We start from the raw sequence: 13,427 nt of genomic DNA on the forward strand, positions 1-13,427 counted from the left end.
CACTGGAATCCATCCTCTCAGCGTTTACACCAAACTAAACTTCTAATTCACATCAGAGTGTAAAACTACTGTAGATATTATTTAAGAAAAGGTTAAATTTAAAATCTAGCCTTTATGAAATGAAAGCCTAGGGATAATGACTGGACTGTAAAAAATGATTAACGATAATAATAATATAGAGATAAGGGTGTAAAGACAGACAGAGTGAAGTCAGTGTAGGGAGGGAACCATGCTTGGAAAAGACTGTGCTTGAATAAGAAAGATTCTCAGAATGACTGTTTGTTGATGGCGACCTGAATAGTGGTCACTAGATGTTACAAAAGTGCCAGATATTGGAGACTACTTAGATGAGAACCTTTGGAGAAATGTACACCACCCATCAGATGTTTTCTTACAGAATAACAAGACAAGACAACAAATTAGATAGATGAAATTAGGTAGCCTGGAAATACCAGCACAGCCTCTCAACACTCTTGAGAGCAATGATGGAAAGAGAAATTTGAAATCTCCACAAAAGCTGGAGAATGAAATGAAAATAAAATGAAAGAAAGAAGTCCTCACAGGAAATGAATCACACAGGGCAGACAGAGGTTAGAGTGAGATAGTGAATGTTTTACATCAGACAGGTACATCAGCCAAGCCCCAGAGATGCTGGCTGCCTGTAGAGAGGGATTGTTCCCTTCTTCTTGTACTCTTTAAGTAGTAAAAGCATTGCATTGTGATTCGATTAGTCAGACCATCATAGCATTAAGAAAAGCAAGGTTTCTTTCATGACCAATACAACTGTATGCTTTTGAAAACTGAAAGGCAAACTCTGTTCAGATCTATTTTTCCCCTTCAAAGTCCTTCTGTGCCCCCGCAGTTTAAGAATGTAGGGAAAGTGTTCTAGTAAGTCTTTCTGTGATCACAGACTTTTGCACTCCTATTTCAGCTCCGTGGTTGTTAGTCTTCATTGTTAGCTAGATTTAGAATGACTCCTAAGCACATCTCAATGTGTCTATGAGGGTTTTCCCAGGAGAATTCAACTGAAGAAGACCTACATACCCCAGTGTAGGTGACACTGTTCCTGGCTAAGGTTCTGAGTTGAATATAAAGAAGGCTACATGACTAGCAGCATCTATCTCCCTGTGCTTCCTGACTATGGATATAGTATGTTCAGACACTTCACATTCTTGAATCTGGGATTCTGAGTACTCTCTCTGGATAGAGCAAATATGACTTACCTACCATGGTAGAGCACACTCTTGAATGGACTGTGAGCCAAATAAATCCTTTCTTAAGTTTCTTTAAAGTAAGATTTATTTTTATTTCATGTGTATGATTGTTTTGTCTTCTTGTAAGTACATGTACCACATGTGTCTAGTGTTTGTAGAGGTCAGAAGAGGGCCTTGGCTTCCCATAAACCAGAGTTACAAACAGTTGAGCTGGGAACTGAACCTAGGCCCCCTGCAAAAGTAGCCAGTGCTCTTAACTATTGGGCCATGTCTCTAGTTCCTATTTAGTTGTTTTTGCCAGGTATTTCAGTACCGCAACAAGGAAAAGTAACTAATAGAAGATCCTACTGTGCCATTCCACAAGCTGGATACACATTTTACTTGAACTCTCACTATTGCAAGTGAGTGTTAAGGGTTAAAGTTTGTGCAGGAAAGATCATGAGTTTAATATAGTAACATGGGTTTGCTTTAATCTACATTGCTTAACTGACAGGAGCAGCTTGATTAATTAATTACCACATAATAAATGATTCCCCTTATGGTTTGTATGTAAAATGTTCCTTATAAGTATGTATGTAAAATGTTCCCTATAAGGTCATGTGTTTGAACATTTTGTGCCTAGCCAGTTAGACTGTTTGGAGAGATTGTGAAAATTTCAGAAGTAGGGGCCTAGCTGGAGAAAGTTCATTTCTAGGGAACAGACTCTGTATTTTATAGATTGACCTCACTTCCTGTCTCACTTCTACTTTTTAATCTGTCTAGACTTGAGCAAGAAGCATCATGGTCCTGTAACTACAATCAAGAGTTGATGTTTTCATACCTTGAACTGTGAGCCAGAATATATCCTTCCTTTCTGCAACTGCATATTAGGTATTGGACTCAGTGCTGAGAAAAGTAATTAATACCATTGTATTAGAGACTTGTTTTTATAAGAATTAATGATAAATATTTTAAGTGTGTATGGTGGAACTTTAAATCACAGAAAGAAAAACACAGGACAAATGAGAGAAAGGACAGAGACAAAAAGAGTAAGTGGCATACAGTGGGGGAGGGGCAGAATGAACACTGAGTGGAAGCATTGGTTGGCATGGCTGTGATCTTGTGTTCTTCAAGGGTTTGTGTGCTGCCAACTTGTTCATTGCACGGTATGGCAGCAGAGTGGACTCAGGTGGAGTTAAATGGAGAGCTCCTCAGGTCTCTGGGGACACCGTCTTTTGAACTGATTAAGGTAGTTCTGTGGGACCCTGAGTTCTCTCTCTACATAGAGCAAATTTATCAGTGAATGTGTTTGATTTCTGAGCACTTCTCTGGCTGTATGTCTGGAGATATGATCTCTCTTTTCCCACACAAGTGCTCACCACTGGGAACCATCCATTGTGAGGTTCTCATTGGAGGCTGCAGAAACGTGAGGTAAGTAATCCTGCTTTCTTTTTAAAGTCAGCCTGGTCAGGTACTTTATAAAAGCAGGAAGCAGGTTAACACAAACAGCAATAGTTAACCTCACCTAAACCTTAACTCCCTTTTTCTTTATAAAATCATAATACTTAGAACCAAAGTCCAAAGAAAATGTAAGTATACACAAATTTGCCATTTTCAGAGCTTCTTAGTAAATCACATTGTGTGTGTGTGTGTGTGTGTATGTGTGTGTGTGTGTGTCCACACAAGCACAGACTGGCCTTTGAAGTTATAATGCATTAAATTATTGCCATTGTAAAATGCTAGACTGACAATATAATGTGAAACCCCAGGTTTCATTTCTCCCAGCCTTGTTTTTATAAAATCACCTTCATCTAATGTGACCAACATAGCCTCAGCCAACCCATTGTATACATAGAATTCCTATTTTTATAGAGACAATAGTTATTTTTTTTCTGAAATTTCAAAGCATATTCTCTGTAGAGAGCTACATTCATGTGAAGAGAGTTGTTTAATTGCATCATACAGGAAAATAACACTTAATTACATCTTTAAAAACTAAATGTGAAAGATAAAAAAACCTGACAGTGACATTATCAGCAGGGCAAGGATAAAGGCTTCATGGAGGAGCCTTTATCTCTCTTGGGTGAAAGGCTTATTAAATTCTAATTAGTCACATATATGTAATTTGTGAATAGAAATGCTAAAAGAATAGACAGATAGATTGAATTCATTTCCCAGTTTAATGTGATGTCAAAATAGCAGTTAGACAGACAAGGAAAAGACTGTAATATTGTGTGATTTGATGCCAACATAGCTGCTGTATCTACACCTGTTTGTATTAGTCTTAGGTTAAAGGTTCTAATATATCTCATTTGTAAATATGATGCAAAAATGCATAATCAGATTCTGTACACATTACAACTTAAATTTGTATAAACTCACATACTTAAAGTCTGCCATCAAGTATTTCAAAAACAATGACTTAAAAACTTCACTTAAGGATCCTACTCAAATCATGAAGATTTAAATTTAAAAATTTAAATTTAAAAATATAGCATGAAAATTATTGATCTTAAATAAGATCTTTAAATTTTACCTGGCTTTTAAAGTTCAATGTGTCAAGGTGAAGAATGTAAAATGTTTTAATTTGTAAAATTAAGGCACTTGCTGTGTCCTAGCCCATAAAGCTGAGAAAATTACTCAAAACTTACTAATGTCTGTGACTAAGTAATGTAAAGCCTAAACCTACGTTTCCTCAATTAAAACAAAATAATTGATATCAATAAACCAATACATGGACATCATTGTTAGTAATCCAAGAATGATCAGGAGGAATTTTAAATGATGGAAGAGACATAAATATGACGCAAGAGTGTGCGGCCATCATTTACATAAATTGAAAATCTAAATTTGTGGCTTATCACCTGTATACCCCTGACCCTTGGAGGAGTATCCATCACAGAGTTTTTGAATATAAAATAATAGCCACTAGATTATTTCATATATTAACTTTAGACATTCACTGTAACTTACAGCCTACAGTACTCTAAAGATGAAAATCAGTAATGGCTTCAAAGAACAATATGATTTTACTCCTTATTTGCATGTAAACATAAAATGTTCTTATATAGCTAACATATCCCACACTCTTTATCAGGAAGGTATCATATCTATGCTATATATTCTTTTCAAAATAGATTTATCCATTTTTATTTATGAGTATGCGTTTGCATGTATATATATGTACCACATGTATGCAGTGTCCACAGAGGTCAGAAAAAAGTATCAGTTTCCCTTGAACTGAAGTTACAGATGGTTATGAAATACCCTTTGCCCTCTGGAAGAGCAGCCAGTGCTTATGACTCCTGAGGCATAATCCTTCTAGATCTCATGCTATATATTCTTGATTATGACATTATAGTGGACTCACTGAGATGGCCTGAAAGCATTCTTTTATGTGTAAAGTGAGAGGGGGAATCAGAGTCCAGAAACTATGTTCTCATACTGGGGATGTGACAAGAGATCTTGCGATGAGCAAAGATGTTAAGAATGTAAGATTCCATACCACACAGTAACTCTAAAGATCTGGAAACATGCAGTAAGTCTACGTGGCTCAAAGGTCAGAGGTCCTTGCATAGATCTGTTGAAGTACAATATCTCTGAAACACATATATTGTGTGTTATAGAGGGGAAAGTGTATGAATGCTCCTTGACACAAAATGGGGCTTTAGTGGAATGAATCTGCCCAGTATAGGTTGGAAACATGGCTAAATAGAAATGCAGGCACTATTCTCTTCTAAGTGTCTGATAGAGTCGTGATTGCCTCTCATCTTGACCTCGTGCCTGTCTAGGAGTTGTGGCTCACCACTGCTATGTATTCCGAGAAGGTATCACTATATATCAGTAGCTCAGGAAACGACCACAAATCCAAGAGCGTTTTCCTTGAATGCCTTATCTCTCTCAAGCCATCATGAAAGCCTGAAGTTACAAGTTGACTGTGGGAAGCGGCTCCACTCTCACCATTACAAAGTGGCACTTGGCATAGGCATTGCTTGAGAGAAAAGACAACTCCATATATGGAGTTGTATGCACTGAGAGGTGTGGTTACCCGATCACCCCACCTCGCGTCATTGAGAGTGGCCAATTAGTGACTTCGTGGCAGCTGCTGATAGGATCAAGGCAATGCATATAAGGGGCTGCGGGAGCTGGGGAAGAAGAGAAGAGAAGAGAAAGAGAGAGGAAGCGCACTGTACAGGGATAGCTGAATAAACCGCTTGAAGAAGAACACGGTTGCTGTTGCCTTATTCCGCAGTTGAAGAATTTACATTGGTGCCAGCTTAACTTGTTTGTGTTCATCAGAGGACATTTTTGAAAAGTCTGTCAGATTGCTTTATCATGTTCACCCGTTCACAATTGAATTTCTAGCTACTGAAATCGCTTTTGTCAAATATGGAAGACCTAAAACCCAGGCTTTACTTTATCAAACATGTTTAAACTGATGCTTCTTTGTGTTTTGATCTGATTTCTTAAAGATTATTTCTTTCTTGTTTCCTATGCCATCCTCTGATAGTTTCCTCCCTGTTTGTTTTTTCTAAAATTGTCATTCAACGTCTTCTTCAGAGAGTTCTCTAAGAATCAACAGCGTCTGGAGCCTGTTTCTGTGTTCTGGTTCTTATGCATCTTCTTTGGTAACATCTATGCACATCTTTTCCTGATGCATAGATGGCTGTGTACATCTGCCCATGGAAAGTTTTCATGAGTAATTCCATTACTAATCCGACTGTCATTGTTTGCTGTTTGGCGTCATGCTCCATATTAGACATGTCACCTTCTCTTCAGAACTCAGTTAATTTAATATTGCTCACCAGTATTGTCTCCATCTAGAACTCCTAACTATATTCTATTTGAAAAGATGATTATTATAAATTAATTCAATATTGAATTAAAAACTCTCATGATGAAATTATCCTGGATTAAGATAGACACTGAATCCAATGGCACCTTCTCTTCCAAGAAAGGGAAAGGAAAAGACATAGAGAGATAGTCGGGTTTCGTGAAGATGGAGTGAGAGACTGGAAGTACTTTGACATTGGCCAAGAAATTTACAGGCATGTCCGAATTCAGAAGAGGCAGGGAAACCTCCCTCCTAAGAGCCATCGGGACCTATGAGCTTCTTGGGAATTATATCCCCAGTTTGTAGCTCCCAGCTTAAGTGTGTACACATTTCTGTTGCTCAAACCATTGTGTGATTGATGCTACAGTTCCAGGAATCCTCACGGTGCTCTTTTTTAGTTTTCCCATGCTCCAGGGGCTGCCTTCTATACTTAAACTGTTTGTTTGTTTGTTTGTTTGTTTGTTTGTTTGTTTTAAGGGCCAATTTCCCCCTTGAGACATCTTTCCTTGATTATGGAGCTGTGAGTTTCTGTTTTGCTCTGTGGTACCTATCATTTAGCTCATGCTCAAAGCAAATCAATGATTTTTATCTTTGGTTTATATATTTGTTTCAAGTGTCACAGAATTAGCACAAATGTACATACAGTGAAAGCCAATATTTCAAGTCATGCAAATTATTTTAGAGAGTTGTTTTATAATTTGGGTCGGCAAGGTGGTCCAGCTGGTTAACAAGCCTGCCTCAAAGCCTAACACCCTGAGTTCAACTTCCAGGACTCAGATGGTGAGAAGAGAGAACAAACTCCCACTTGTATACTCACAGAGAAATAAATACATAAATGCAATAAAAAGAAAGCTGTCTTGTTAAACATTTCACTATTCCTAATTGAAGATTCCTACTCATATATGAAAACCACAGATACTTCGCTAAGCCACTCGGTGGGTAAAGGCAACAAAGGAACTCCAGAGCCGTTACTATAAAGAACAGGGACCGTGGATTCATTTCCTTAAGGCAGGCTCCCTAAATATACTGTTCATAATTGCACGTGTTTTGTTTAGGACACAAAAAGCTCTGCCAGAAAAATCTCATGTCTTTATCTTAGATCTACAGCTGGCAGCTACCACACATTCACACGCTCACACACTCATGTGCATGCTCTCTCATTAACCCTGTTTGAAGAGGGTCAGCGCATCTCTGACACATCAGAACAGCAACAGAAGGAGACCCAGATACACTTAATGGTATTAGTTATTTGCATATAAAATGGTCAAATGGTCTAATTAAAAGGCTTTCTGTGTGTTTGAAGAACTGTGTACAAAGCAGCTTAAAAGGCATAATCCTCTTCAATCTGAAATTTTATTGAAAGACAGATGGATGGAGATAATAAGCATAATTTTTTAACTAAAAATACATGCATGCTTTATTTCTTTACAACAAAATGTGTTTTGTACTTAATAGTCTCCCAGCAGAGTCTTTTCCTTAACAATAATAAATAAGATTTGACTTTGCCAGCTAAAAAGCTGAACTTTCAAATATCTTTCAAAAATATGGAGATGTGGTCAAAGGAAGCAAACTTTCAGATCCAAGATGATTATATCTTGAAGACCCAATTCTGTTGTACTGAATAGTCGTTGTATATTCATAATTCAAGTTTCTAAAAGAATAGATTCTAAGTAGTATCAAAATGCACATGCATGCATGTTCAAGTGAAGTGGTATATCAAGTAGATTGATTATGAAAATTATTTTATAATACATATTTCAAACATCAATTTATATACCTTGACATAACATTTTTATGAATTATAGCTGATAAAACTGGGACAAAGCAGCTATAGGGTGGATGTGGCCAATGAACAAAGTGGAGCTCATGAGGAGAGAGGCAAATTTCTTTTTGTGCATACATAGAGGAAGGTCTTTGTAAGGCTAACAGAAAACCAGGGCTACTTTCAAATTTACAGTGTCTATGGAGAAGTCTATGCATTCTTAGGCTTCCAGAACAATGATGCAAAAACCAATTGGCTTAAAATAATAGATATGCATTATATCACAGTTCAGGAAGTCTCAAATTAAGGTGTTAGCAAGACAATCCCTTGGTGACTTTGGGAGAGGACATGTCCATGCTTTTCTCCTGGAAAAGGCTGTTAGTAATGACAATCATTGGTCAATCTTGTGGCACCTGGAGTCCAATCTATACTTCCATCTTACATGATCCTGATTCTGTCTCTGTGTGGTTTCGATAGTAACTCAGGCTCTGGGTGTATGGACCTTTCCAAAAGCTTTCATTGTAACTAGAAAGTCTGCAAAGACCTTATTTCTAAATGAGGTTAATTCCTTATGGACATGGTTTGGGAGCATACCACTTAATCTAGTGTATTCTCCAGTTTCCCAAGTTCTCAAATATCAAGTTATAATTCATCATAAAATCTGAGCGCACTTACACTCATTCAGGGATGCATTTCCTTAACTTGCAATTCGTCCAAAGGCAAGCCCCCTCCCCCTTTATTTGTGCTGAAAGGAAAGTAGAAGTTTACCACAAATTCTTTGTCTTAAGTAACTAATATTTGATTCTTATGGGAATTGTTCTGTAAATTAGTGATCCTCTGACTTTAAAGGACTTCTCAATTATATGGACGTTTATTAAAGTACAAGTTTTGTGGGCTTCACCCAGGAGGCAGATATCTATGCTTCTAACAAGTCTCAAATGAAACTGATAAACTTTCAAGAGTTCACGGCCCTCCATGATTATTAGGCTATAATTGCTGTTACACTCAGGAAGGAGGATTCCTCACTCATTGTCAAGTTCTTGCTTCCACAGTGATTTTCAAAGGCAAAGTAAAATTTAATAAAAGAAGAAAAGAAGGGAGATGCCATGTCTGGTGATAGAATACACCCATTACTGCTTCCTGATTGAGTGAGAGGTTTTAAGAACACAGTGAAGTGGGGGTACACCAGGTTCTTGCTGGTTTGCTTTAATTCAAATCTATAAAACACAAAAAGTTATTTTTCATAATTTCCGTGTATAGTTTATTTCTCAAAATTGGGGGGGGTGGTCATTAAGAAAATAGCAGAGAGTACAAACATTATGAAACCATGGACATGGTTTATTTATGAACTTAAACTTATTAACATGTGGGATATTTTTAAAAAGATTTTTAGCCTTTGAATTGTTTTGACAGATTTTATTTACCTTACGAAAATGTTTAATAAGCTAATATCTTTCAACAATGACACAAGAGAGAAGATTTACTATTTCCTAATGTATTTCACAGAAAATAGAATAAAATTTAACATAAGTTTTACTATATGGTGAAAGAGAAGAGTTTTTTTTTTTTTTTTTTTTTTTTTTTTTTAAAGAGAAGAGTTTTAAAAGACAACAATTTTAAATACAAACGTAGGTCATCTGGAGAGTGAAAACACACACAAAGAAATAAACTCTCATTTAACTTGATTTACATTTTAACTGTGTTGTAATTGCATAGTAGCAACACCATATTGCCAGTGTCTCCCTGCACAAATGCAGGCAGATAAACGTAGCTTAAAAAAACTAAAGTTCTCCTTAAATCCACACCAATCATAACATTCATCAAAATAAAGGAAGGACCATGTTGCTCTTTCATAATCTTTTCCTCTAATGTAATAGACATGTTTAACAAAATTGTAACACTTTTTCTAGCGCCTATCAGGTAAAACATGAGTGGCTTGTTTTCTAAACAATTAAATCATTAGTATGTGAAGAGGTTGAAGCAAATTTGGGTTTGAATACCATTGTAAGAAACCTTCATTCTTCAACCTTCATCAAACCTCTAACATGATGCTGGGAAGGCAGTAAAATAAAGCATATGATTAAAGAAAAGTAAGAGGCCCCCTGCTGGGCCTCCATCATTCTGGAATGCATGTGCTTTAAGATGCACAGAAACACATGCTGAGAGGCCTCTGGCCTCTGTAATGAGGTCTTCCATAAAGTTCACAAGGAGTCCAATAATAACAGTGTCACAAATTTCTTCTGTGCATTTTTAAGGATGTTAAAAAAGCAGAATATTTTTAGGGAAATGCATTTTATCTTTCAACGCTATGCCCAAATCTGAAATTTCCATGGTCGTGCTGACTGGAAAATGTTTACAAAGTTGCTTTTACATATTGAGCAAAGGAAAATCTATTCTTTTCTTTCTAGTAACACCTTCCTTTTCACTATCCAGTGACATTTTTTAACTCTCAGACACGTGTAGATTATAATTAGTATCCAATTCAGACAGGTCGACAAGTATAACACATTATTTAACATGTTACATCAAATAATTGTACTTTGTTTTGATTTATGCTAATTTTAATATATTTAAATGAACAATTAACACCAAGAAAGTTTATTCAGATTTTAAGTTGCTGTAGATTCCTATTGAGTAACCATAAAAACGTAAGATGAATTTATATGCTATACATTTGGGAAAAATTGAGATTCATCTATAGAGACACCCATATAATTATGACAAATATGTGTATTCATTTCTGTTAGTTTATGCTCTTTAAAAGGAATTACAGAAAGTAAATGTTTTCATGGTTTTAGAATTTGCCAGAACTTTCTCACGGTTATGTTTTGTTTAATAATGTAACTCTTGTTTTGGAGGTTGTATCTGGTGCATTCAACCTGTGGCCAATAGACCAAATATGTCCAGAATAGCTATAAATATGGGCCCCACAAAATCCTAAACTTGCTTAAAATACTGTGAGACTTTATTTTATTTTGTATTTTTTTGTAACTCAGTTGCATGGTTCTTAAGAATGAACTTAATAAGTGTCCAAATATCAAAATATTGGGCCTGCCTGTTAGAATACTGTAGCCATGATCCTAAAATTACTATATTGTTTGCTGTCTATTGGCTTTCCATTTCCCAAAGAAGACATATCCAAAACAAAACAAAACAAACAACCAACAATTAGCATTAGATCTACATAATAGGGTTATTTTATGGAAGAGATGACATAAAACTTCCATCCAGGAAGGCAAATAGTTAGATAGTGGGAAGATGAGTAGAAATGAATGGTCCACATCTTGTTATCAATGAGGACCAGAACCCATTAGAGTCTCCCTAGTCATTTTCTAAGGTGAGCTTCCTTACATTATACTTGACAGGTATAAAATAAGAAGCATTTTTTAAGCACTGTATTTTGGTGCCTTCTACACATGTTTTGTGGTATGATGTTTATAATGCAGGAAAACATAGAAAATTAATCTTAATTTATTAGGAGAGAAATAAATGGGTAGTAAAGAAGATGCACAAGCTCGTCTCTGAGAGGGTCCATCCTCACCAAAGACCTGATTCAGTTCTGAGTCAGGTGGACTTGCAGTAAGGATGGATAGAGAAAGCTCTAATTTCTGTTTCAGCCAAATGTAGTGTTTAGTCAATGTTGTATTTGCAGATCTTCATTATAGAAACGTGGATGCATGGATGCATTTGTGAATATTCCATTTAGGGATATGGGCACTCTGTTTCTCTGAATGGCCACTGGATTTCTTTATAGTCTTAGACATAACAGTTTTTATCTCTTATTTAAATATCAAAACCATAGTCCTCCACACAAATACCCTGAGTTCACTTTTCATAGTTCTGTTAAAAAGTAAAATATTAGAAGGCTATATATTTAAATGTCAATTTATTGTTTCTGGAATCCTTTTCTATCTCCACTCTGTCCCCTCAGCCACTTACCTACAGAACCCCCGCCTCTGCTACTCACCCCAGTGACTTTGCAACTAAGAAAACAACTAAATAACTTGGTTTGGAGTTTTAAATAACTTTGAAACATTTTCACTTTCTTTTGGCATTATTTCTAATTACTTTGAAATAATATTCCCTAATTAACTTCATTTTTTCTCTTTACTCTGTGTGCCTTCCTAGAGTAAATTAGGGAAATCGGGGTTTGATGATGCCCTGTCTTTGTATTATACTATTTAAAACCTAAAGCTATTAAGTGTTTTGGATTAAATCTCACTGTATACCTTTCCAGTCCTGATGACAGTTGCCATGTTCCAATATTAAAGGTGGTCATGCCTAGTTTATGTAATGAGAATGGTGTGACAAGCAGCCTGTCCTGGTCATAGGCATTAGAGAGTTCCATCAAAAGTCTTAGTCTGGCCACTGTAGTGGTGACCTCGCCTCTTAGCATGACTTTCTCTTTCCCCAAGTATGCTACACGAGCCTTCCTATTCCTCAGTGATGACGCACATACTCACTCTCAAGACAAGTGTGCTTTTCAACTTCTGCTGCATTTCCCAGATATTTGCATGATTTGACCCTTGACTTTATTTAGGTCTCTGCTAAAATAGCACCTTATAACAAAGACATCCTTCAGACTACTCACTGTATGAGTGTATCTCTATTTTGTCTCCAACGGGACCCCAGTAACTTCCCCCTTTTGCACCATCATACATCTTATGGATATTGTGTGCTATCTTATACATTTACTTCTTGTGCATTTGCTGTTTTCATTGCTGAAAAGCATTTGAGCTTTTTTAAAAACAAGAACTCTGTCTTGCTCCTGGTTGTGTGCTCTGTCTAGAGTATGGCACCTAACAAGCATGTGATAAATATTAGTTTAATTTATTAAATAATAATAAAAAATCTAACAAGAGATTGCGTATGATGAAACAGTGAGCCACAGTTGAGGAACTTTGGTAGTTATTTGTGAATTGATTGATTTTAATTTACTGTCACAGTTTGAACATGAAATGTTCCCCACAACTGCATGCATTGTTAGCTTAATTCACAGCTGGTAGCACTATTTTGAGAGACAGTAAAAAAAAAAGTTAGGAGTTAAAGCCTGGTTCAAGGAAGTGGGTCAATGGCTATGCCTTTGAGGGGCATCATAGACTGCACGTAAATCAGGACGCCTTTCATTATCTTAGAAAAACAAGAACAAGCCAAATCTCAACTCAGTAAATGGAAAGAAATAATAACAACCAGCCTAGGAATTACTGACATGGAAACAAAAAAGAGCAACACTTAGAATCAATAAAGTTCAGAGTTCTTAGAACAGGTAGCAATCATAATCAAGCCATCAACTAATGTAAACAAAGAAAGAGTAGACCCAAAACAAAAATATTAGAGATGAAAAAGGAGACATCACAACAGACACTAATGAAATTCAGAGGATCACTAAAATATACTTTGGAAACCTATATTCCAATAAATTACAAAAAGACATGAATAAATTTTTAGATACACGTGACCCACCAAACAATTCAAAACGATATAGACACTTAAAGAGATCTATAACAAGTATAAAAAAACAAAGCAGTGATAATCTCCCAGTTAAAAAAAATCGTTGATCTCCATATGGATTCATTGTTGAATTTCATGAGACCTTACAAAAGAATTAATACTAACACGCTTTAAACTACCCCTAATA

General features: G+C 36.2%; 1 protein-coding gene and 1 long non-coding RNA gene across 19 annotated transcripts in view; one reads left to right on the plus strand and one right to left on the minus strand.

Moving 5' to 3' along the window:
• LOC143434361 (uncharacterized) overlaps positions 1-3,863 on the plus strand; it is a 49,544-nt gene extending 45,681 nt beyond the window's left edge. For both annotated transcript variants that reach the window (XR_013103819.1, XR_013103820.1), the window contains exon 6: positions 1,977-3,863. This is a non-coding gene — a long non-coding RNA (uncharacterized LOC143434361). The remainder of the gene's footprint in view (positions 1-1,976) is intronic.
• The window catches only part of Dtna (dystrobrevin alpha), a 342,076-nt gene that overhangs the window by 260,273 nt on the left and 68,376 nt on the right, over positions 1-13,427 (minus strand). The gene's annotated exons all lie outside the window — the stretch shown is intronic.

This window comes from Arvicanthis niloticus, chromosome 14, assembly GCF_011762505.2.
Source record: "Arvicanthis niloticus isolate mArvNil1 chromosome 14, mArvNil1.pat.X, whole genome shotgun sequence".
Taxonomy (NCBI): domain Eukaryota; kingdom Metazoa; phylum Chordata; class Mammalia; order Rodentia; family Muridae; genus Arvicanthis; species Arvicanthis niloticus.